General features: G+C 39.0%; 2 protein-coding genes across 3 annotated transcripts in view; both read right to left on the bottom strand.

The window, feature by feature from the left end:
• LOC133641588 (protein C12orf4 homolog) overlaps nt 1–23,663 on the bottom strand; it is a 111,051-nt gene that overhangs the window by 1,090 nt on the left and 86,298 nt on the right. The gene's annotated exons all lie outside the window — the stretch shown is intronic.
• The window catches only part of slc45a3 (solute carrier family 45 member 3), an 88,490-nt gene that overhangs the window by 35,106 nt on the left and 29,721 nt on the right, over nt 1–23,663 (bottom strand). The window lies entirely within an intron of this gene.

The raw sequence follows: 23,663 nt of genomic DNA, 5'->3' as shown, positions 1-23,663 counted from the left end.
GCGCCAGGGCGGCGGTTAGGCTACGTCTCATGAGGTGGCGTAAGCTAGCCAATGATGTGTCATGTGCAGCTGACGTGACGACGGCGTCTCCTTTGCTGAAAAAATTTGAAAAATGGCGCAGGAAAACACGACCGATAGTTTAGTGGAGAAACATCTTGAGGTTATTGCTTCAATGGAGAAAAGTGTACGACCTAAGTCGTCAAAAGTGTGGGAACACTTTACTTTAAAGACTTCAAAGAAGACCGTTTCCTGCAAAATGGCACGGAAGTACAACATTGCTTCTGGAGCACCTGAAGAAGAAAAATGTTGGAGCCATGGATGAAGGGAAGAATTCACAGTACGTAACTTTATAAGTCCATAGTGGCAACAAGCATTCATGAGTTCAGCTTTTTTGTGAGTAACGTTAAAGTTATGCCTTTGTTGCAACGCGGGGCTGATAATGTGTCTTCGGCACATTTGACTCCGTTTTGAGAGAGAAAACGCACGGTTACCAATTTCGAAATAAACGTAACGGACAGAAATATCTCAGGTTGGTTTCATAATGGATCAATGTAGCCGGGCTGATAAAGCTATATAAATCTATTTAGATTTGAGTGACGCTTTAGTATAACTAAACGTTATGAAGGTGCTGGAATATTTCATGCTATTATTCAGAGGCAGCCTAAAATGAATCCTTTATTATTCACAACAGAAACGTGTACAATATCTGATTCAGTTCTGATGAGTTACATTTCTGTGTTATTGTTGGTGTATGCTGCACCCCCAATGTCCACAACATGGTGCCAGTATGCTGGTTTTTTTTCAATAAAATACTGGAAAGGATAGAAATGTAGTTTGTCTCTTTTATCCGATTATTAATCGATTAATCGAAGTAATAATCGACATATTAATCGATTATCAAATTAATCGTTAGTTGCAGCCCTAATATATATATATATATATATATATATATATATATATATAGTACATACAAATTCCCATACTCACATATACATATTCATTCATTAATACATACACGCACACATTGGTACTTACCCACATACATAGGTACCTACGCTACCACATATATACACAAATGCAGTACATACATACATACACATTCACAGTACATACATCCAAATTATTGTTATTACCGGGGTACACCCTGGACAAGTCGCCACCTCATCACAGGGACAACACGGATAGACATGAAAACATTTTTTATATTCTAGTTTCTTCAAAATAGCCACCCTTATCTTGGATTACTGCTTGGCACACTCTTGACATTCTCTCGATGAGCTTCAAGCACACCTTTGAAGTGAATACCATATCAGGTGACTACCTCTTGAAGCTCAAATAAATAAATAGTCATGAAAATAAAGAAAACGCATTGAATGAGAGGGTGTGTCCAAACTTTTGGCCTGTGCGATGCGATGCATACATGCATACCGTATTTTTCGGATTTTAAATCACAGTTTTTTTTCATAGTTTGGCCGTGGGTGCGACTTGTGTGTGAAATGATTAACACATTACCGTAAAATATCAAATAATATTACTTATCTCATTCGCGTAAGAGACGAAGCAAATGGCAGCAATCGTCACACACACGTCAGCAATCGTCACTCACACGTCAACCAATAAGAATTTGACGGGGGAGGGTCATGGCAGAAGTGCATTGTGGGTCATGGCATGCTAACTGCTACATGCTACTGTCGTAGCTATTAAAATGGATCACATCAACATTGGCGGTAACTTATAAAAACTGAGAAGGGCTGAACTAAAATGGCACCGAAAAGGAAATCATATACTGCAGATTACAAGCTGGACGTAGTGAAAAATGCAGCAGAGAACGGCAATCGAGCAGCAGAAAGAAAGGACATACGAGAGGCGACACCGGGGAGGAAGATTTCATCGGATTTAGCGATCGGGAGTGACAGATTATTTGGTAAACGTATAGCATGTTCTATAAGTTATAGTTACTTGAATGACTCTTGCCATGATGTGTTGTGTTAACATACCAGGCACGTTCTCAGTTGGTTATTTATGCGTCATATAACGTACACTTATTCAGCCTGTTGTTCACTATTCTTTATTTTAAATTGCCTTCCAAATGTCTATTCTTGGTGTTGGATTTTATAAAATAAATTTCCCCCAAAAATGCGACTTATACTCCAGTACGACGTATATATGTTTTTTTCCTGCTTTATTGTGCATTTTCGGCCGGTGCGACTTATACTCCGGAGTGACTTATAGTCCGAAAAATACGGTACATGCATACATATATATACACACATACACATGCATGTATACATACATACATACATATACAGTGGGGCAAAAAAGTATTTAGTCAGCCACCCATTGATTGTCAATGGGTGACTGACTAAATACTTTTTTGCCCCACTGTACATCTACATATTATCCATAGGTCAACCTGTCACCATAAGAGTGAGGAGGCTGTGATTGCACTTTGGATGAAAGCAGAGAAATACATGCATGCATGTCTAATGTTGAGTTGCAATGTAGGCGGGATAAGGATAGGACAGGCAACGTTTTGATAAAAGGTTAAAGTTGTATCTATCCACACGTGGCGGAGCTTGTGAAATGAACATTGAAGGTGAACCACAACATCCGTTTCCATGGTATTCTCTGCACTCTATCCATCACTGAGACATGTGGACCACACCTTGATGAATAATTTTCCAGTGACATCTTCAAAACACCATATCATTCTGCGCCGCCAGTTTACAGTGGTTTGTCTCTACAGTAGACTCCCCATTTTCAAACCGCCCCATTGTACCAACTTTTCGATTTATGAACCACAGACCAAATAACAATAAGCTTTGTTGTACGAACTTTGTCTCAAGAGTACCAGCACCCATTGTGTGCCAGCAGTGCAGCCATTTTATGCTACTTTTCAAAAAGCCTTTTCACGGCATTTTTATCGTTTTGCTGGCTCAGTATGATTCCAAAGAAAGCAAAGGGCAAGCAATGTGTGGTTTGAAACATTCAAGAACAGCATTGTCAAAACACAGCTTTAATCTCAAGCCAACTCGGTAAAGAATCTGGGTATTATTTTCGACCCAGCTCTCTCGTTTGAGTCACACATTAAGAGTGTTACTAAAACGGCCTTCTTTCGTCTCCGTAATATCGCAAAAATCCGTTCCATTTTGTCCACTAGCGACGCTGAGATCATTATTCATGCGTTCGTTACGTCTCGTCTCGATTACTGTAACGTATTATTTTCGGGTCTCCCTATGTCTAGCATTAAAAGATTACAGTTGGTACAAAATGCGGCTGCTAGACTCTTGACAAGAACAAGAAAGTTTGATCATATTACGCCTATACTGGCTCACTTGCACTGGCTTCCTGTGCACTTAAGATGCGACTTTAAGGTTTTACTACTTACGTATAAAATACTAAACGGTCTAGCTCCATCCTATCTTGCTGACTGTATTGTACCATATGTCCCGACAAGAAATCTGCGTTCAAAGAACTCCGGCTTATTAGTGATTCCCAGAGCCAAAAAAAAGTATGCGGGCTATAGAGCGTTTTCTGTTCGGGCTCCAGTACTATGGAATGCCCTCCCGGTAAAAGTTAGAGATGCTACCTTAGTAGAAGCATTTAAGTCCCATCTTAAAACTCATTTGTATACTCTAGCCTTTAAACAGACCCCCCTTTTTTAGACCAGTTGATCTGCCGTTTTCTTTTCTCCTTTGCCCCCTCGCCGGGTTATTCCGGTTCCGGTGACCATGGATGAGGTGCTGGCTGTCCAGAGTTGGGACCCGGGGTGGACCGCTCGCCTGTGCATCGGTTGGGGACGTCTCTGCGCTACTGACCTGTCTCCGCTTGGGATGGTCTCCTGATGGCCCCACTATGGACTGGACTCTCACTATTATGTGGATCCACTAGGGACTGTACTTAGAGGGGGGGTTACCCACATATGCGGTTCTCTCCAAGGTTTCTCATAGTCATTCACATCGACGTCCCTTGTGTGGGCTCTGTGCCGAGGATGTCGTTGTGGCTTATGCAGCCCTTTGAGACTTTTGTGATTTAGGGCTATATAAATAAACATTGATTGATTGATTTCTAAAAAGTTAATAAAGTTGGTCAAAAAAAAAGTGTGATCAATATAATTATCGTCACCCCTCAATGGTGTAAATTATTTCAAAGCAGACAGTTCAGGAACTGAGAGAAAGGTGCTATATTTGCATTTGGTGTGACATTTCCCTTCCAATGCTTCCCATCTGTTCCTTCCTCACAAATACCACTGATGTCATCTTCTTTATCACGGGGGAAAATGCAACAAAATATAATAATTTAGTTGTACTGCAAAACAATATAATATGATATCATTTTGTAAGGCAACCGGATTTCATAACAGAATATTATTAGGGGCGTCATGGCGTAGTGGGTAGAGCGGCCGTGCCAGAAACCTGAGGGTTGCAGGTTCGCTCCCCGCCTCTTACCATCCAATTAGCTGCTATTGTGTCCTTGGGCAGGACACTTCACCCTTACCCCCAGTGCCGCTCACACTGGTGAATGAATGATGAATAATAGGTGGTGGTCGGAGGGGCCGTAGGCGCAAACTGGCAGCCACGCTTCAGTCAGTCTACCCCAGGGCAGCTGTGGCTATGAAAGTAGCTTACCACCACCAGGTGTGAATGAATGATCGGTCCTCAATTCTCTGTGAAGCGCTTTGAGTGTCTAGAAAAGCGCTATATAAATCTAATCCATTATTATTATTATTATTAATAATATTCATAGATTATTTAATGAAGCATTGCGAAACCCATTAATAGGGCTGGGAATCGAAGGGTACATCAAGATACGATGCACAATTATGAATTGGCACTGCTGTGATAGGGGTGAAACAAAAATGTATAGTTTATATTCTGCAGCATAATTTAAACACTACAAACTGTAATGGTGCAAAAACAATGACACGGTTCTAATGCAACATAACTGTAAACTAGCTTCTTATCAGCAAGGAGCGCCCCCTGGATGACATGTAAAACGTGGCAGCCAAATTGCAATTCTGCATGGTTCAACAATAAGTAAATGCAGTCTAGATTCATATGGATGGAGATAGTTTCATTTATAGTAAATAGTTAAAAGTAATTCAACAATATTTGATTGATCTCATGTTTATGATGCTTTCTGTCAGGTCAGAAGTAAGGCTGCAGGTATCAAATATTTTAGTAATCTATATGTCCGATTGATTAAGTAATCGGATCAGACACTTTCTAGCCTCAAACAATTCTTCTGCTTACCATAACCATTTTTTTTCCTCATAAATGCACATTATCCATCCATCCATCCATTTTCTACCGCTTGTCCCTTTCAGGGTCGCAGGGGGTGCTGGAGCCTATCCCAGCTGCACTCGGGCGGAAGGCGGGGTACACCCTGGACAAGTCGCCACCTCATCGCAGGGCCAACACAGATAGACAGACAACATTCACACTCACACACTAGGCCCAATTTAGTGTTGCCAATCAACCTATCCCCAGGGGCATGTCTGGGAGGAAGCCGCAGTACCCGGAGGGAACCCACGCAGTCACGGGGGAGAACATGCAAACTCCACACAGAAAGACACCAAGCCTTATCAACATTGAAATTACGTACACTTTTAATAAAGTACAATCTAATCTAATTTTCTATATATACACAGTATATATTTAACTCAGCTGTTGGCCGCTACACAGATCACGACACTGCTTTCAAGTTTGCAGCAACCTTGCGTGTATTTTAAGCTCCGGGCACTCCCTGGGGTCAGTATTTTGTATTTATTTGTATTTATTTCAGTGTTTTTCAGGTGCCTAGAATTACTGAAATAAAAAATGAACTATGATTGCAATCAAAAAATAAAGTCCTTGCCCCCACACCCCAGACGCCGAGAGATCAATAGAAACTTAGTGGCGTTATCAATACTGCCAAGTAGGGATGATGTTTGATAAGGAATTATCGAGTTCGAGCCTATTATCGAATCCTCTTATCGAACCGATTCCTTATTGATTCTCTTATGGAGTCCAGATAGGTTGTTGTATATGGAAAAAAACACACAATATTTGGTTTAACAAAAGCTCACTTTTATTATATAATAAAAAAATAAAATCTAATAAATAAATAAATATTGACTGTTACCCACCTAAAAAAATAAAATAAAAGAAATAAATATTGACTGTTGTTACCCAAAGTATATTAAGTGGGATTTTTCAGAGAAACAAATATATACAGTAACACAAAAACAAGCTGTCTCTGTGATCACTATAGGTGTATAAATAATAATATAGTGTTAAATAAAATCAGTCCCTTGGGCACAAAACTGAAAATAATACAGCTCTCCAAAAAGTGCACTTCTGCTGCTATTTCACTTAACTGTTATGATGCTTTGACATTTTTGCACTTTATTTCTTTATTGAAAGAAAATTATATGAAGAGAAAAGTTAATTGCAAATGTGGTTACAATGCTAAAAAATGAAAAGTTAAAGCTAAAAAAAATACACTTTATTGAGTTAACATTATTTCTTTATAGGGGGAAAAATGTTATGAGCTAGAGAATATAACAACTACACTACCCAGCATGCAACGGGAGTTACGAGCATGCGCGGTAGCCCCGAAAAGTGTTGCATGTTGCCACGCTGTGAAAGTAAACGTCAAGAACTCAGCCAACACGCCTCGTCTGCATTATTTATAATTAGACCGACAACACATCTACAGTGTGATTTTGTTTTGTTTACAAGGAAAGAAAAACAAAAGTTAAAAAAGGGAGATATGTTGTATATATATGTATGTGCTGCAGTGTTGTATATATATGTATGTGCTGCGGTTGTTTTAAGAACGTTGCGACAGCTGCCGTAAAGGAGGTGCGTTGCTAGCCTGGTTGCTATGTTTCCGGTTGGTCGTAAAAGTGTTCGTCATGTGTTTTACCCTGCTGAAATCTCTCAGTAAAGTTATTCGATGGATTATAGCTTTCGTTTTGAACTTTATTACACCTTTGAGCGCTTTTTCCCGTCCATTGTTTTCCTGCTTTCGCTATCTGCGCCTAATGACTGAGCTACGTGACGTCAATTCTTGTGATGTCCCACGGAGCATTTCTGGTCGGGACGGGATTCGAATAAAGAATCAACTCTTTTCCTTTACTATAGTGGTCTCGATAACGGGTACCGGTTCTCAAAAAGGGTTTCGAGTCCGAGGACTCGGTTCTTTTCTTATCAAACAACCGGGAAAACCGGTTTCGAGTATCATCCCTACTGCCAAGGTCTTGAAGCATCAATAAACAGTCATTGTGAGGTGTAAGAAAAAAACAGGATATATTTAAGCATGTGAAGATGAAGTTGACAGTTACCATTGTGCATTTAAAGGACGCATGGATCGTGTTTGACATTATGAGTCAGATATCATTTTGAGACTTGTCACACTGAAAGACATTCATCAGAAGACACGTTTTTGCTGCCACACAATGTTTTGCAACATCCCTCTGCTTTGTCTCTGACCTGCATCCTAACAAGACACTTTGACATATACTTGGTCTGCCTTTAAGATTCTGTCTCTGCCAGCTGACTTGCTGCCATATTTTTTCATAGACGTGAGGAAAGCGACAAAGACAGGACCACCATTTTGTTGTGTATACTAGAAATCAAAGTGTCCTAGTTCCAGCATCAATATATCACTCGACAAATCTTTTGATAAATTATAGGGATCTATTCCATTGTATAATTAGATTTTTTGCTCGTATCTGCTTTTTTTCAGGAAGATTTAAGCCTCTTTTGTACTCGGTTCTCACACTGCTTGGTTGACCACCACTGGTTTTCATTTCTGAGAAGTCACTTGTGCAATTGTGATGTATTAATTGTGCAATAAAGTGTACAATGCCTTTAACATCAGTACACACTAATAAGAACCCCCGGATACTTCAGGGAAAAGCCTGCTTTTATCCACCTACTAAAACTATATAGTCATCTCAATGTTTTACTTATTTGCATACAATGTACAATACTACATTTTATATACAGTAGTATTTCATTCAAAACAGAAGTTTTAAAGTTGCACTTTATTGATCAGATTTATTTTTATTATCATTTAATGATTATTGGTATCTTTGATTTATTGGAGTTTATTGTGCATGCAATGTGCAATGCTACATTTTTATTTAGAGAATAATTTTTTCGAGACAAAAGTTTTAAAGGGGAACTGCACTTTTTTGGAATGTTGCCTATCGTTCACAGTCATTATGAGAGATAAGAACATATGCTTTTATGATTTAAAAGATGATTAAAAACCGCATGAAAGATGCGGCTAATGGGAGTCACGGTTGTAGCCTTCAAAGCCCAATAAAACAACTTCAAAACTCTCCATCAAAGTTTTATATGCACACTTCTAGTCTATATATGATGCAGTAACAGACACCTTCATAACAATATGTAACATTATTGACCGTATTTTGATCATTTTTATCAATTCCAAGACTGATTTCTTTAGCGCACAGATTTCTGTTTCCATAGCAGCGCATGTCTGACTTCTGGCAACATGTGTGTTCCTACTTCCGGAATCAAAGACAAGTGTTTTCTAATCATCGCAGACATGGTAACAGACAACGAAGACAACTATTTTTGGACAAATGAGGATTTACAACCTTATACTTTTGAAGCTAAATATACTGCTGCTTATAGAAGTGAGCATGAAGGAAGAGTGAGATGTTGGAGCAGACTGAAGCCCGGAGAGGGGGATGAAAGCGATGTTGATGCTTTAAATATGGAACTTGGAGTCAAGCTATTCTAACATAAATGGATTGCTTACCCAAAATCAACAGGAAAGGTCCCCGACCAGCTGGACCAGACAAACAACTGTCCATCGACTGAGTCACTTTAATATTGATCATGATACACACAGCACGCCATGCTTGTTGGTACAACTACAGTACATACGCCGTCGGGCTAGCTCAGCTGTGTATGAACAAAACGTGAAATGTGGGCTAATACTTTGCAGATACTGTAATAGGATTGTTCATGTTTTTCAGTCAGTACAGATTGTTGACCTATTGCAATGTTGTGCATTACAAACTCATCGCGTTTCGTGCTGACGTAAACGCTAGCTTATCTCTTGCCGTAATTAGCTTTTACAGCTAATGCAGTAGCACGCCGATGTGTTGGTATGATAGAAAAAGAGTTCCTCAGTGTTTGCTCTTACAATAACAATGTCGCTACAGCATGTTTATTATATGAGTTACAAACGTAAATTAAGTATTGATGCCAGGGTTTTTTAGAAATGCATTTTCAAAGTGATTTAGAGGTATAATTGATTGCTCCCTTTAGCTGCATTGCTACCCACCAAGAACAAAAAACAAAGAGTTTCTTCTTGTCTCTCATAATGATTGTGAACAATGGTCAAAATTCCCAAAAAAGTGCAGTTCCCCTTTAAATTCACACTTTATTCATTTCAGTTTTGGAGATAATTATTTGCATGCAATGTACAATGCTAAATTTTTGTTTACAGAAGTAATGTATTCAAGCAGAAGTATTGCCTCCCAGAGGAAGCCCTTAAAGGCCTACTGAAAGCCACTACTACCGACCACGCAGTCTGATAGTTTATATATCAATGATGAAATCTTAACACTATAACACATGCCAATACGGCCGGGTTAACTTATAAAGTGACATTTTAAATTTGCCGCTAAACTTCCGGTTCGAAACGCCTCTGAGGATGACGTATGCGCGTGACGTAAACCGGCGAACACGGGTATGCCTTCCACATTGAAGCCAATACGAAAAAGCTCTGTTTTCATTTCATAATTCCACAGTATTCTGGACATCTGTGTTCGTGAATCTGTTTCAATCATGTTCATTGCATTATGGAGAAGGAAGCCGAGCAAGCAAAGAAGAAAGTTGTCGGTGCGAAATGGACGTATTTTTCGAACGTAGTCAGCCACAACAGTACACAGCCGGCGCTTCTTTGTTTACATTCCCGAAAGATGCAGTCAAGATGGAAGAACTCGGATAACAGAGACTCTAACCAGGAGGACTTTTGACTTGGATACACAGACGCCTGTAGAGAACTGGGACAACACAGACTCTTACCAGGATTACTTTGATTTGGATGACAAAGACGCAGACGTGCTACTGTGAGTATGCAGCTTTGGCTTTTTTTTGCGTATGTACGTAACTTTTTTAAAATATATAAGCTTTATGAACCTTGGGTTAGGTGAACGGTCTTTTGGGCTGAGTGATTGTGTGTGTTGATCATGTGTTTGAATTGTATTGGCGTGTTCTATGGAGCTAGGAGCTAGCAGAGGAGCTAGGAGCAGGCATAACACGTACCGTACGTGCGCGTCACGTACGTAACTTTTTAAAAATATATAAGCTTTATGAACCTTGGGTTAGGTGAACGGTCTTTTGGGCTGAGTGATTGTGTGTGTTGATCAGGTGTTTCAATTGTATTGGCGTGTTCTATGGAGCTAGGAGTTAGCAGAGGAGCTAGGAGCTAGCATAACAAACACGCAGGTGTTATTATGCAGGATTAATTTGTGGCATATTAAATATAAGCCTGGTTGTGTTGTGGCTAATAAAGTATATATATGTCTTGTGTTTATTTACTGTTGTAGTCATTCCCAGCTGAATATCAGGTACCGTGAGTATGCAGCCTTGGCTGCTAAACATTCGATAACTTGACCGTATGTGCGCGTCACGTACGTAACTTTTTAAAAATATATAAGCTTTATGAACCTTGGGTTAGGTAAACGGTCTTTTGGGCTGAGTGATTGTGTGTGTTGATCAGGTGTTTGAATTGTATTGGCGTGTTCTATGGAGCTAGGAGCTAGCAGAGGAGCTAGGAGCTAGCATAACAAACACGCAGGTGTTTTTATGCAGGATTAATTTGTGGCATATTAAATATAAGCCTGGTTGTGTTGTGGCTAATAGAGTATATATATGTCTTGTGTTTATTTACTGTTGTAGTCATTCCCAGCTGAATATCAGGTCACCCCCGGCTCTCACAGCATCTTCCCTATCTGAATAGCTTCAACTCCCCACTAGTCCTTCACTTGCACTTTACTCATCCACAAATCTTTCATCCTCGCTCAAATTAATGGGGAAATTGTCGCTTTCTCGGTCCGAATCTCTCTCACTTCATGCGGTCATCATTGTAAACAATAGGGAACTTTGCGTATATGTTCAACTGACTACGTCACGCTACTTCCGGTAGGGGCAAGCCTTTTTTTTATCAAATACCAAAAGTTGCAATCTTTATCGTCGTTGTTCTATACTAAATCCTTTCAGCAAAAATATGGCAATATCGCGAAATGATCAAGTATGACACATAGAATAGATCTGCTATCCCCGTTTAAATAAAAAAAATTCATTTCAGTAGGCCTTTAATTTCGTTATTTAAAAATTGTTGCATAAAATGTACAATTTATATCTGGTCTAAAAATATACAAATTAGAATTTTGCTAAGAGTAAGATGCAGTGTCATTTCAAACAACTATTTTTTTTTTTATCAAATAAAAGCAAAACTTGCTTTGAATTACATCTGTCATTTATATTCATTGCTTACTTTAAAGAAGTAGAGGAAAAAATGTAAAAAAAATCTATTTTTTCTGTGAAAAAAACAGATTTTATTTTTAAGCCATATCGCCCAGGCCTATTTCAAGTATTGCTCCCTGCTGGTTAAGTAGCTTCTTACCCAGTTCAAGACCAACCCTTTTGATGCCATACCGTTGTAATTTGGCAAGATATTACGATTGATGCTTTAGTTAGACCCGTAAACAATGCAGCTGCACACTGTTTTACCATCGATTGAATTGGTAACCTCTTCCGTGATTTCGATTAATGCCATTGACATTGAGATGTTAGCTTTGTATATGTATTGTTTCTCTGTAAGTGTTCCACTTTTATCTATATGAAGTCATACAATCTGTTATATAATTTTTCAAAAATTTTAGAAAATTGGGTAAGTAAGGAAACCGGTTTAGCTATAGTTTGTAAACTTGTATTTGTCTCCATTATGAATTGGTAGAACTTTTGCTATTTTTATTTTGTTTGGGAATTTGAACATATGAAATGATAGGTTGCTAATAAACATTTAAGGTTCAGAAACCTTTTCAATAACCTTTATCGTTCTGATATCAATCAGTTGGGCAAGATTTATATAATTTGTCGTATCCTACACATTAATGCCTAACTTCTTTTTACGCTTCTGATAATTACGACTCAACTTAAGTTATTCATATTACAGTAGTCAACAAATACATAAACTTGAATGACAATGTTTAAATGTTCATTGAACTATTGCTCGTTCCTTTAATCAACACCGTGAAACTGACTAATTTAGTTTACATTTTATTTGTCAAAATAAATAAATAAATAATTATAATTCTAACAAATCGGAAGTAAGCAAAGTCTGGAAGTAGATTGTGTTCTACTGGAGTGATTCCCAACCACGGGGCCGTGGCACATTAGTGTGCTGTTAGATATGTTCAGGTGCTGTAACGGTTTTATATCGTCTTTAAATGTGATCCATCCAAAAATAGATGTAGCAAAAACTCCCCTTGTGTGGTTAACACTCTGATCAGACTTTGGGCAGTAGAGGCTTTCGTCAACGTTCCCACTTCTCCAATACTAAGCCCAATTCAAGCCGCAGTCTCCTAAAAAGCATGGAAAGCTTTGTATTAAAGGCCTACTGAAATTTTTTTTTTTTATTTAAACGGGGATAGCAGATCCATTCTATGTGTCATACTTGATCATTTTGCGATATTGCCATATTTTTGCTAAAAGAATTTAGTAGAGAACATCGACGATAAAGTTCGCAACTTTTGGTCGCTGATAAAAAAAGCCTTGCCTGTACCGGAAGTAGCGTGACGTCACAGGTTGAAGAGCTCCTCACATTTCCCCATTGTTTACACCAGCAGCGAGAGCGATTCAGACCGAGAAAGCGACGATTACCCCATTAATTTGAGCCAGGATGAAAGATTCGTGGATGAGGAACGTGAGAGTGACGGACTAGAGTGCAGTGCAGGATGCATCTTTTTTCGCTCTGACTGTAACTTAGGTACAACCTGGCTCATTGGATTCCACACTTTCTCCTTTTTCTATTGTGTATCACGGATTTGTATTTTAAACCACCTCGGATACTATATCCTCTTGAAAATGACGGCCGAGAACGCGAAATGGACATTCACAGTGACTTTTATCTCCACGACAATACATCAGCAAAGCATTTTAGCTACGGAGCTAACGTGATAGCATCGGGCTTAACTGCAGATAGAAACAAAAGAAATAAACCCCTGACTGGAAGGATAGACAGAAAATCAACAATACTATTAAACCATGGACCTGTAAATACACGGTTAATGCTTTCCAACCTGGCGAAGCTTAACAATGCTGTTGCTAACGACGCCATTGAAGCTAACTTAGCAACGGGACCTCACAGAGCTATGCTAAAAACATTAGCTATCCACCTATGCCAGCCAGCCCTCATCTGCTCATCAACACCCGTGCTCACCTGCGTTCCATCAATCGACGAAACACTTCACCCGATCATCCGTGCGGTCGGCGGTTAGCGCGTCTGCTATCCAAGTCAAAGTCCTCCTGGTTGTGTTGCTGTAGCCAGCCGCTAATACACCGATCCCACCTACAGCTTTCTTCTTTGCAGTCTTCATTGTTCATTAAACAAATTGCAAAAGATTCACCAACACAGATGTCCAGAATACTGTGGAATTTTGCGATGAAAACCGAGCTTTTTGTATTGGATACAATGGTGTACCTATACTTCCGCTTCAACGATTGACGTCACGCGCATACGTCATCATACATAGACGTTTTCAAACGGAAGTTTAGCGGGAAATTTAAAATTGCACTTTATAAGTTAACCCGGCCGTATTGGCATGTGTTGCAATGTTAAGATTTCATCTTTGATGTATAAACTATCAGACCGCGTGGTCGGTAGTAGTAGGTTTCAGTAGGCCTTTAACTAAGCCAGAGAGAGAGAGAGAGAGAGAGAGAGAGAGAGAGAGAGAGAGAGGTATATCTAGCCAAAATCAGAATGTCCTAAGCTTGATCATGCATGACCCTGACAATCAGATTCTATGACGCACATCTTCATGCAGACACAGTGTACCACAATACAGACTTACAACCATGTCATCACCAGAGGGTTTTTCACAGTGAATGAGCACACTCTGGGTGGGGTAGGGGGTCTCCCAACAGTAAGCATGGCTTGGAACGGAGCAGGGGAAGGAATTGCTCCAACATGATGTCAGACTTAGACTGTGGCTGCACAAACCTCAGCAAGTTGAGCAGCTTGTGTTTTTGGCTCAAAGTGAATGGCTGCAACTCTTTGGCTTGGCTCCCTTCTGAGTTCCTGCACTCTAATGGGCCTGATCGTTGGCATGAAGCGGCAGAAAACCTAGCGTCAATGCAGACAGCTTCCCAGACGTACTTCCTACAGACCTTTCTGAACAATGCATACAAAAACAGCATGATGAAAAGCAGACAGGCCTTTAACACCATCTGAGTTAGTTTCAACAATGCACTCACTAGTTCATTAAAAGCTTCACTGGGTACTAAGAAATCCAAGAAGTCGTATGTGAAATTGAATCAAGCATTTGTACTGAGGAGTTGATGAAGTTTCTACACCTTAACCCTCTGGGGAATACATAATTTAATAGCAATAGAGTAACGCCAGGACTCTGCATGAAAATCAGAAACCTGTTTTTAGTTTATCAATTCCTTGGAATCACTATGCCCATTTTTCAAACCATTCCATTAATGATTCCTGCGGACAGGAATGACATGCGTAGTGACTTCAAAGGGCAAGAAAGATGGCGTCTATCACATCAAAGCTGCTATTACCGGTTAAACTGTTGAACTGCTTTGCACACTTTTGGCATTCTCTCGATGAGCTTCACCTGTGAAGTGAAAACCATTTCAGGTGACTACCTCTTGAAGCTTATCAAGAGAATGCCAAGAGTGTGCCAAAAAGTAATCAGAGAAAAGGGTGGCTATTTTGAAGAAACTAGAAAATAAAACATGTTTTCAGTTATTTCACCTTTTTTTGTTAAGTACATAACTTTACAAGTGTTCATTCATAGTTTTATGCCTTCAGTGACAATCTGCAATGTAAATAGTCATGAAAATAAAGAAAACGCATTGAATGAGGTGTGTCCAAACTTTTGGCCTGTACTGTGTATATCGATTAATCGTTGCAGCTTTACTAAGAACTATAAAACTTTAAGCAAACCTGTGTTACATATATATGCATGGTTGGCTTCCATCGTTACACAAATGTCTTCGAAACAAACCACATCACAAGCAAATCTATATTAAGAAAACATTTTGACAGGTACTGCCGTGGTTCGGGTCAGTCAGTCATACAAGGGAATGACAGAGGCGCCATTGTTTATAAGTCATTATAAAGTCAAGTTCCCATATTTGATCATTTGGCCCAACAGGGAGAAAATTTTAGCAGCAAGGCTAATCCAACTGGCGTTGCCTTTAAAACATGACGGACACATGATTTCCAATGGAGGGCAGGGTCGGAGGTCACAGTGACGGATGTGGGTTTAAGATTACAGGCTGGGGGTAGGGTCAACACGGGTTTGCCCTTCAAATGAGCACAAATCAACTTTTGATAGGTTTCCCAGCAAAGTCTATTTAAGTAATTGACTTTAACAAGCAAATATTTTAACAGTTAAAACACAGACTTTTTAACAATCTACCCAAAAAGATATTTTCATTTTATCTAGGAAAATATGGAAAACGGCTGTGAAGACCATTTGGACTACCAATTTTCTAACAAAGTTCAGCACTCGCTGAACTTTGTTCATTCATGTTCAGGTGAACATGAATGAATGCAACCCAAGTTGGGGTGACCTCATTTTTTCTTACCTTTGACTGAAATTTGGGGAAGTTGCCAGTAATGGTGCTGACCATTGCACATAGCAAATGACTCACAAGAGGTTACACAGCTACAACTGTGCTGCTCGTCCATTGTTATGTGTACATGGACACATTTAATGCGATTAAAAGCCCAACCGGAATAAAAATGCTTCATGTAAACACGCTATTCGGAACATGGTGACCTAAACACACATTCGGATCAAAATTTAATTCCGATTGAGACGGGTGGTTTATGCCGCTATCATTTGGATTGTAGCGCATGAAAACACATCTTCCGAAATTCAAGTAGACATGATCCTTACTGCACATCTTTTACGACAGCTATACTTTGGTGGAGCGCGGACTAAGTGTAATTGTCTCGGCATGAAGCGATTGTCTTGCTGCTGTCTCCCCCATTCAACATGAACATAAGTAGCGTTATATACTGTTGAATATGTTTTTCTTAAAACGAAACTACCAAAAACAAAAGTAGTGAACAGAAGGAAAAATCACCGTGACGGTGTTGGACAAGCAAAAAAGCACAAAGCCATGTTTGTTAACAGTGGAAGTCACTGATTTGTTTCAGCAACTGCAGCAAACAACCTCGTCCAAAAGAGGGCACCATAGCACAAGCAATAGCACATCTTACCGTTTATGGTATGGTGCTACGCATGTCAAAGTGAAGTATTTCGATTTAAGGTGTGATGCATGAAAATGCACATTAAAATCAGATCTTTTTTTTCAGGGTCCATTTACACAGGAACATTCTAATCAGAATTATGATCAAATTAAATACATTTTGCCCATGTACACGTGGCTATTGAGGCTGATAATGTAGCTCCCTACAGATCCCACCTCACTCCTACCCACTTCTCTAAAGTGGGCTGGCTCAAGGTGGAGGACAGAGTTAAACAACTTGCACTGAGCCTAGTCTATAAAATCCGCTACACCTCCCTGATACCGAAGTACATGTCGAACTACTTCCTTAACGTAAATGACCGCCATAACCACAACACCAGGGGGAGCTCCACTAACCACGTTAAACCCAGATTCCGAACTAACAAAGGTCTTAACTCATTCTCTTTCTATGCCACATCAATGTGGAATGCGCTCCCAACAGGTATAAAAGAAAGGGCATCTCTATCCTCATTCAAAACCGCAATAAAAGTTCACCTCCAGGCAGCTACAACCCTAAACTAACACCCTTCCCGGATTGCTAATAATCAAATGTAAACAATCAAATGCAGATACTTTTTCTTATGCCTTCTGATCTCTCTCTCTCTCTATGTCCACTACTTGATGTCCATATCCCCCCCCCCCCCCTCCACACACCCGATTGTAAATAATGTAAATAATTCAATGTGATTATCTTGTGTGATGACTGTATTATGATGATAGTATATATGATAGTATATATCTGTATCATGAATCAATTTAAGTGGACCCCGACTTAAACAAGTTGAAAAACTTATTCGGGTGTTACCATTTAGTGGTCAATTGTACGGAATATGTACTTCACTGTGCAACCTACTAATAAAAGTCTCAATCAATCAATCAATCAATCAAAACGCTTGCATTCCAGGGACTAAAAACCTACTGTTGTGCAACAAAAGGATGACGACTAAGAGCTAATGCAAAACTTAATGTCGTTAGGCGCGTTTGTATATTCAACAGAGCAGTTAAACTTCTAATTTGGTTTAAATAAACCATTAGCTGCCAGATAGTATTTTTGCAGCATGGTATAGCAACATTTTGTTCACATATTTTTAGATAAACAGCATACTTCATTAGTGTGACAGTTGTTTTTTTAGTTGAAAAATATACAATCTTTAGGTGAAAATGTTTTTTTAATTGAGTTGACAATACAATAATAAATTGATGCTCAATGACAAAAATAACACTCAGAATAAATACATTAGGAAAATGATACTCACCATCCAAGGATCACTACACATTCTACTGATAATGGAGCATCAAATCCATTTTTCTGGCTCTATAAAAACAGAACGTAGTCTTAGCCAAGCTTCTTGCTCTACGTAGTGACTATTTTTCTCTATCCTGCTTCTGGCTACATCCAGTGTTCCCTCCTCTGCTACTTAGCCACCTCCTTTTCCTCCATCCCTCCCATTAGTCACTCTTCCTCACGAGGTCTCCGTCTGTGCCTGTAAGGTGGGAATTGCAAAAATCCCAAAGCACTTGAAGATTCACTTCTGTCGCCCTCTTGGTGTGCAAATTAAAACCGTTCTGGAGCTAAAACCTAAAAGACACGCATTAAAAAGTAAGGCGCATTGTCACCTGTGTTGTGTCATGAGCTCAAGAGGCAGTTAGGGGACAAAGGACAAATTGATATGATAAGAAGCCCCAACCCCCTCCCCCTCAAAGCAGGTCTTCATATACAATGTTCAAATTATGCAACCATTGAGCCAAAAATGGGCATTATATATGTGATATGATAGTTTAGTTTGAAGTTAAGCAGGCTGACATTTCACCAGGCAGTTTTTCTGAGGTTTTATTTTCATAAATTTGCATTGGGTTTTTGAATGTGACGTTATTGGAATGGGATATTTAAAGGCCTACTGAAATGATTTTTTTTATTTAAACGGGAATAGCAGATCCATTCTATGTGTCATACTTGATCATTTCGCGATATTGCCATATTTTTGCTGAAAGGATTTAGTAGAGAAAATCGACGATAAAGTTCGCAACTTTTGCTCGCTGATAAAAAAAAAGCCTTGCCTGTACCGGAAGTAGCGTGACGTCACAGGAGCTAGTATTCCTCACAATTCCCCGTTGTTTACAATGGAGCGAGAGAGATTCGGACCGAGAAAGTGACGATTACCCCATTAATTTGAGCGAGGATGAAAGATTCGTAGATGAGGAACGTTACAGTGAAGGACTTGAGAGGCAGTAATGGACGTATCTTTTTTCGCTCTGACCGTAACTTAGGTACAAGCTGGCTCATTGGATTCCACACTCTCCTTTTTCTATTGTAGATCACAGATTTGTATTTTAAACCACCTCAGATACTATATCCTCTTGAAAATGAGAGTCGAGCACGCGAAATGGACATTTAGAGTGACTTTTATCTCCAAGACAATACATCGGTGACACACTTAGCTACTGAGCTAACGTGCTAGCATCGTTCTCAAATGAAGATAGAAACAAAATAAATAAACCCCTGACTGGAAGGATAGACAGAAGATCAACAATACTATTAAACCATGTACATGTGACTACACGGTTAAAAATTCTCAGCCTGGTAAGGCTTAACAATGCTGTTGCTAACGAAGCTAAGGCTAATTTAGCAATTTAGCAGCCGGAACTCACAGAACTATGATAAAACATTAGCGCTCCACCTACACCAGCCAGCCCTCATCATCCCATCAACAGCCGTGCTCACCTGCGTTCCAGCGATCAACGGCGCGACGAAGGACTTCATCCGTGGGTTTGGCGGCAAGCATCGGCTAGGCGTCTTCTATCAGGGTAAGTAGTCCTTGTTGTGTTGCTGTAAGTATTGTACTTAGCCGCTAAGACACCAATCGATCCCACCTACAACGTTCTTCTTTGCAGCCTCCATTGTTCATTAAACAAATTGCAAAAGATTCACCAACACAGATGTCCAGAATACTGTGGAATTTTGTCGAAGAAAACAGAGCTTTGTGTATTGTGTCCAATAGGGCGCAAACACTTCCGTGCATTTTATGACGTCACGCGCATAAATCATATCCAAAGGAGATTTTCAACCGGAAGTGTGGCGGGAATTTTAAAATTGCACTTTATAAGTTAACCCGGCCGTATTGGCATGTGTTTCAATGTTAAGATTTCATCATTGATATATAAACTATCAGACTGCGTGGTCGGTAGTAGTGGCTTTCAGTAGGCCTTTAAGTATAAACACTTTACCTTAAAAACTATTTTGGCCCATTGTCTCCCACTGTTACTGCTACGTTTTAAAGGCCTGCAAATCTGGTATATTACTAAGCAAGAATGAAATTCATTTAGTTTTTAGCAGATTGAAAAATCAGAAAAAAATACTGTTTTGTTGTAATTGCACCCCTTAACCACGAGATGGCGCCAGAAAACAATGAGCGTAATACTAAGAGCTTTGATGAGCGTAAATGAGTGAAAGTGCAAAAAACAAACAAAAAGATGTGCGGTTACGAATAACATGGAAAGTATACATAAAAGACTTGTGTGAACTTAAACTCAAGCAAGTCCCGCTTGTTTTTCCCTCTCAATCTAGCCGATTAGGCACTGTATAAATAAATACTCTTCAAGAAAACCATTAAAAAAAACTACCAGGGCACAGACATCCTCTATCAAGACCTTCCTTTTTCTTAGTCTTAGTTAAGCGCAAATTCCTGAATGAACATTCTTTAACCCTTTTCTTGCATGGTTCACTAGATAAGAGAGCCTTAAAGAGGAACTGCCCTTTTGGGGCGTAATTTTGCCTATCATTCACAATCCCTTTGTAGGACAAAAACTAATGTTTTTTTAATATTTTTTATGCATTTTAATGTATAATATACGGCAACTATGAAGTGGCGAACAATGAAGCGAATGGGAGTCCCCTATTGCGCCCATAAAGCCCTCTAAAAGACATCTAAAAACTGCCAACAAAACTCCATTTACGTGTCGTGACCTGAATATTAACCAAGTATTAGCGACATTGTTTTTATGAGAGCTAATGCCTTGGAACTACTTTTAGCGGCGCATTGATCACGGAGAGGCAACTAGTTTATGCAGCTATTGATGTACTGAGCCGGTAAGCTGCTGTATCATCTAAGTTGGTGAAAAATTCTGCAAAAAAGTAAACCATACCTTACACCTGTATAGTAGAAGGTTGTGTTTATTAACAGAAAAGTTGGTCAACTTTGACATTCACCTTAGACCCGGAGATTGAGGGGGAAAAAAAAGTTGCGCGGGATATAAGCCATACCCACTAAATTTTAGAAGAAAAAAATATTTTCCCTATATAAACCGCGCTGGACTATAAGCCACAGATAAATATGTTGTGAAATGAGTTACTTACACAAAGATTCTGTAAATGTAAACCAAACAAAATAAAAGTCATTGTCAGAAGCTACAGAAGCTAGCTCTCCAATCAGCTAAACAGACTTAATGACTCTGTGGCGACGTCTTGGTTAATTTACTGAGGAATTTGTTAAACTGAAACAATACAAAAAGAATGCCATTGTATGTTAATAACTGACACTGGTAAACGTGTTAGAATATTAGCTCATGCTAACGAAGCTAGCGTCATTAAATTAAGATAGCACATACAAATATGCATGAAAACACTTCTACAGACATGACACATGGGACGGTTTAGTAAGTGTAAACAGTTTTAGTTATATTGTAAAACTCAAACGTTGCTTGGAGTGATGAATGAAGACTCCATACGAGTAGAAACGGTATGCGCGGCTGGAAGTCAAGTCAAGTCAAGTCAACTTTATTTATATAGCACATTTTCAACAACTTTTTAGATTGCACCAAAGTGCTTTACAGGTTAAAAAAGCATGGAGCAAACAAAAAAAAAAAAAAAAAAAAAAAACAACAACAAAAAAACAAAAAAACAACTAAGCAAAACAAAAAAAACAAACAAAGAAAACATAAACAATGAGTGTGCTAAACAAGATAATGCAAATGCAATACGGTAAAAGGGGTCGAATAAAAAGTTTAAAAAAATTTGCAGGTGTCTTTCTATTTACATGTAGTGCTTTTCTTCATTTTTTAATTTCAACCGGAGAGCTGTTCATCTTCCAATGGTGGCCTAGTCCGCCCACTAGGCCACCATTTCTAGTCCCCCCCCCCCCTCCCACCCCTTCGCTTTAGTTGTATTTTTCAATTTGTAGCACTTTTATTATTATTATTTTTTATTTATTTATTTTTTTTTTAAAAAAATTTTAAATAATAATAATAATAATAATAATAATAATAAAAGTGCTACAAATTGAAAAATACAACTAAAGCGAAGGGGTGGGAGGGGGGGGGGGACTAGAAATGGTGGCCTAGTGGGCGGACTAGGCCACCATTGGAAGATGAACAGCTCTCCGGTTGAAATTAAAAAATGAAGAAAAGCACTACATGTAAATAGAAAGACACCTGCAGTGAGTGAACTTGTCCAAAAAACGGTAGCATAGCACAAACAGTAAAACACATTCTTGGTGTATTTGCTGGTTTGTGTTTTTTATTATGGCGGTTATCGGAGAACAATTAATTAATTAGCTGCACCGTCTTATAAGCCGCAACTTTAACAAAAAAGTAGTGGCTTGTAGTCCGGAATTTAGGGTAATTCTTCATCTAAACGGGAAGATATAAATGTCCCATCAGTCAGCATCCCAGTGAGAGCAGACACTGTACAGCAAGGGATTGTTTTTATACGTTCGTACTTTGTATTTCTTAAGTACTTAGCAATAGTGCTACTTGCTGGATCTGCTTATCGCTCAGCTTCTAAAACGTGTAGCTCAGCTTCATCCTCCTTAAATTCAGGCTCAAAAATATAAAGTTCTGATCCTCATTTGTACCAAAGTAGTCGGCATGATTAGTAGTAGTTGTAGGAAATACCAAACATTGCAATTCACCTGTGAAACTAATGAGCCGCCGCATGCTTAAAATGAGCAAAATGTTGTAAATATTACATGACATCATGAATGTGCCTGTTAATACATTACATATATACTTACAGTTGGAGGCTTTCGGCTGTTTTTTGGAGTGCTTCATAATCGGAATAGAGCGACTTCCCATTACCTCTATTGTTAGCTGACTTTTGCTGGCAATTATTTACAAATCAGAATGCATGGAAAAATTAAAAAGGGTTCTCGTCTCACTTAAGGATTGTGAATGACAGGCAAAATTCCCCAAAAAGTGCAGTTTCTCATTGAGCTTATTTTGATTAGACAGACATATTTATGCAAACACTCAGTCCACCTCTAAAAGACTGAGAAGCTTCTACTTCATGCCAGTAAGAACAGACTAGCCCCTGCAGAAAGGCTTTTAATTTGATAAAATTAGGGGGGAAAGAAGTGGAGTGGAGGGTGCTCTGAAAGGGAGGGTGGTTAGTGTTGGGAGGAGGCGGCGGGGAGTAATATCATTACATTCCAGCTAGCTTTAAGGAATCTCCATTTCTGTAGCTGGGAGGTCGATCAATATGAAGACAAAGTGAGGTTGAACAGCTGCAACACTGCAACATGAGTGGCTTCCTGGGAATTAAGGCACTTTTGAAAATCCCACTTTAGATGAAGTCTGATCATCACCTCGGCATCCTGGAGGACAAATAATATTGCTCCACCTGTGCTGGGCCTGGCTCTCAAATTCGTGCACAGGTAAATGTGGAATTTACAACAGGGGCACCAAAATAAAGTAATTTATTTGAAAATGCCCTTCAGAGGCAGATTAATTCATGATGGTGGGATGACTCACCTCAAGGACAAATTGTTGTCACAACAATTAAATGGAGAGAGAAAACAAAAAAAAATCCCACTCATGTGTACCAACTGTGCAGTAGGTACAACTGTTATTTGGCTTGACATTGTTTTTACATTCTATTTGCACTACAGGATAACAATTTATTCTATTTTGCATATTATATTTATAATCTATTCTTGTTAACCTAAGCTATTTATAATCTGCTCTATTTATATCCCACTGTATTTTGTTTACATTATTATGAACATACCATTATATTGTTCTTGTGGTACACATTGGGCTTATAAAATTTGGGCCTCGGGTACTCCTTGAATTTTGTATTTGTATCTATTTGTTTAACTGTGGAATAAAACAAATCAAAATATTTTCCTATCCATCCATCCA

Source organism: Entelurus aequoreus, linkage group LG24 (genome assembly GCF_033978785.1).
Source record: "Entelurus aequoreus isolate RoL-2023_Sb linkage group LG24, RoL_Eaeq_v1.1, whole genome shotgun sequence".
NCBI classification, from domain to species: Eukaryota; Metazoa; Chordata; class Actinopteri; order Syngnathiformes; family Syngnathidae; genus Entelurus; species Entelurus aequoreus.
This window is presented reverse-complemented; position numbering and strand designations above follow the sequence as displayed.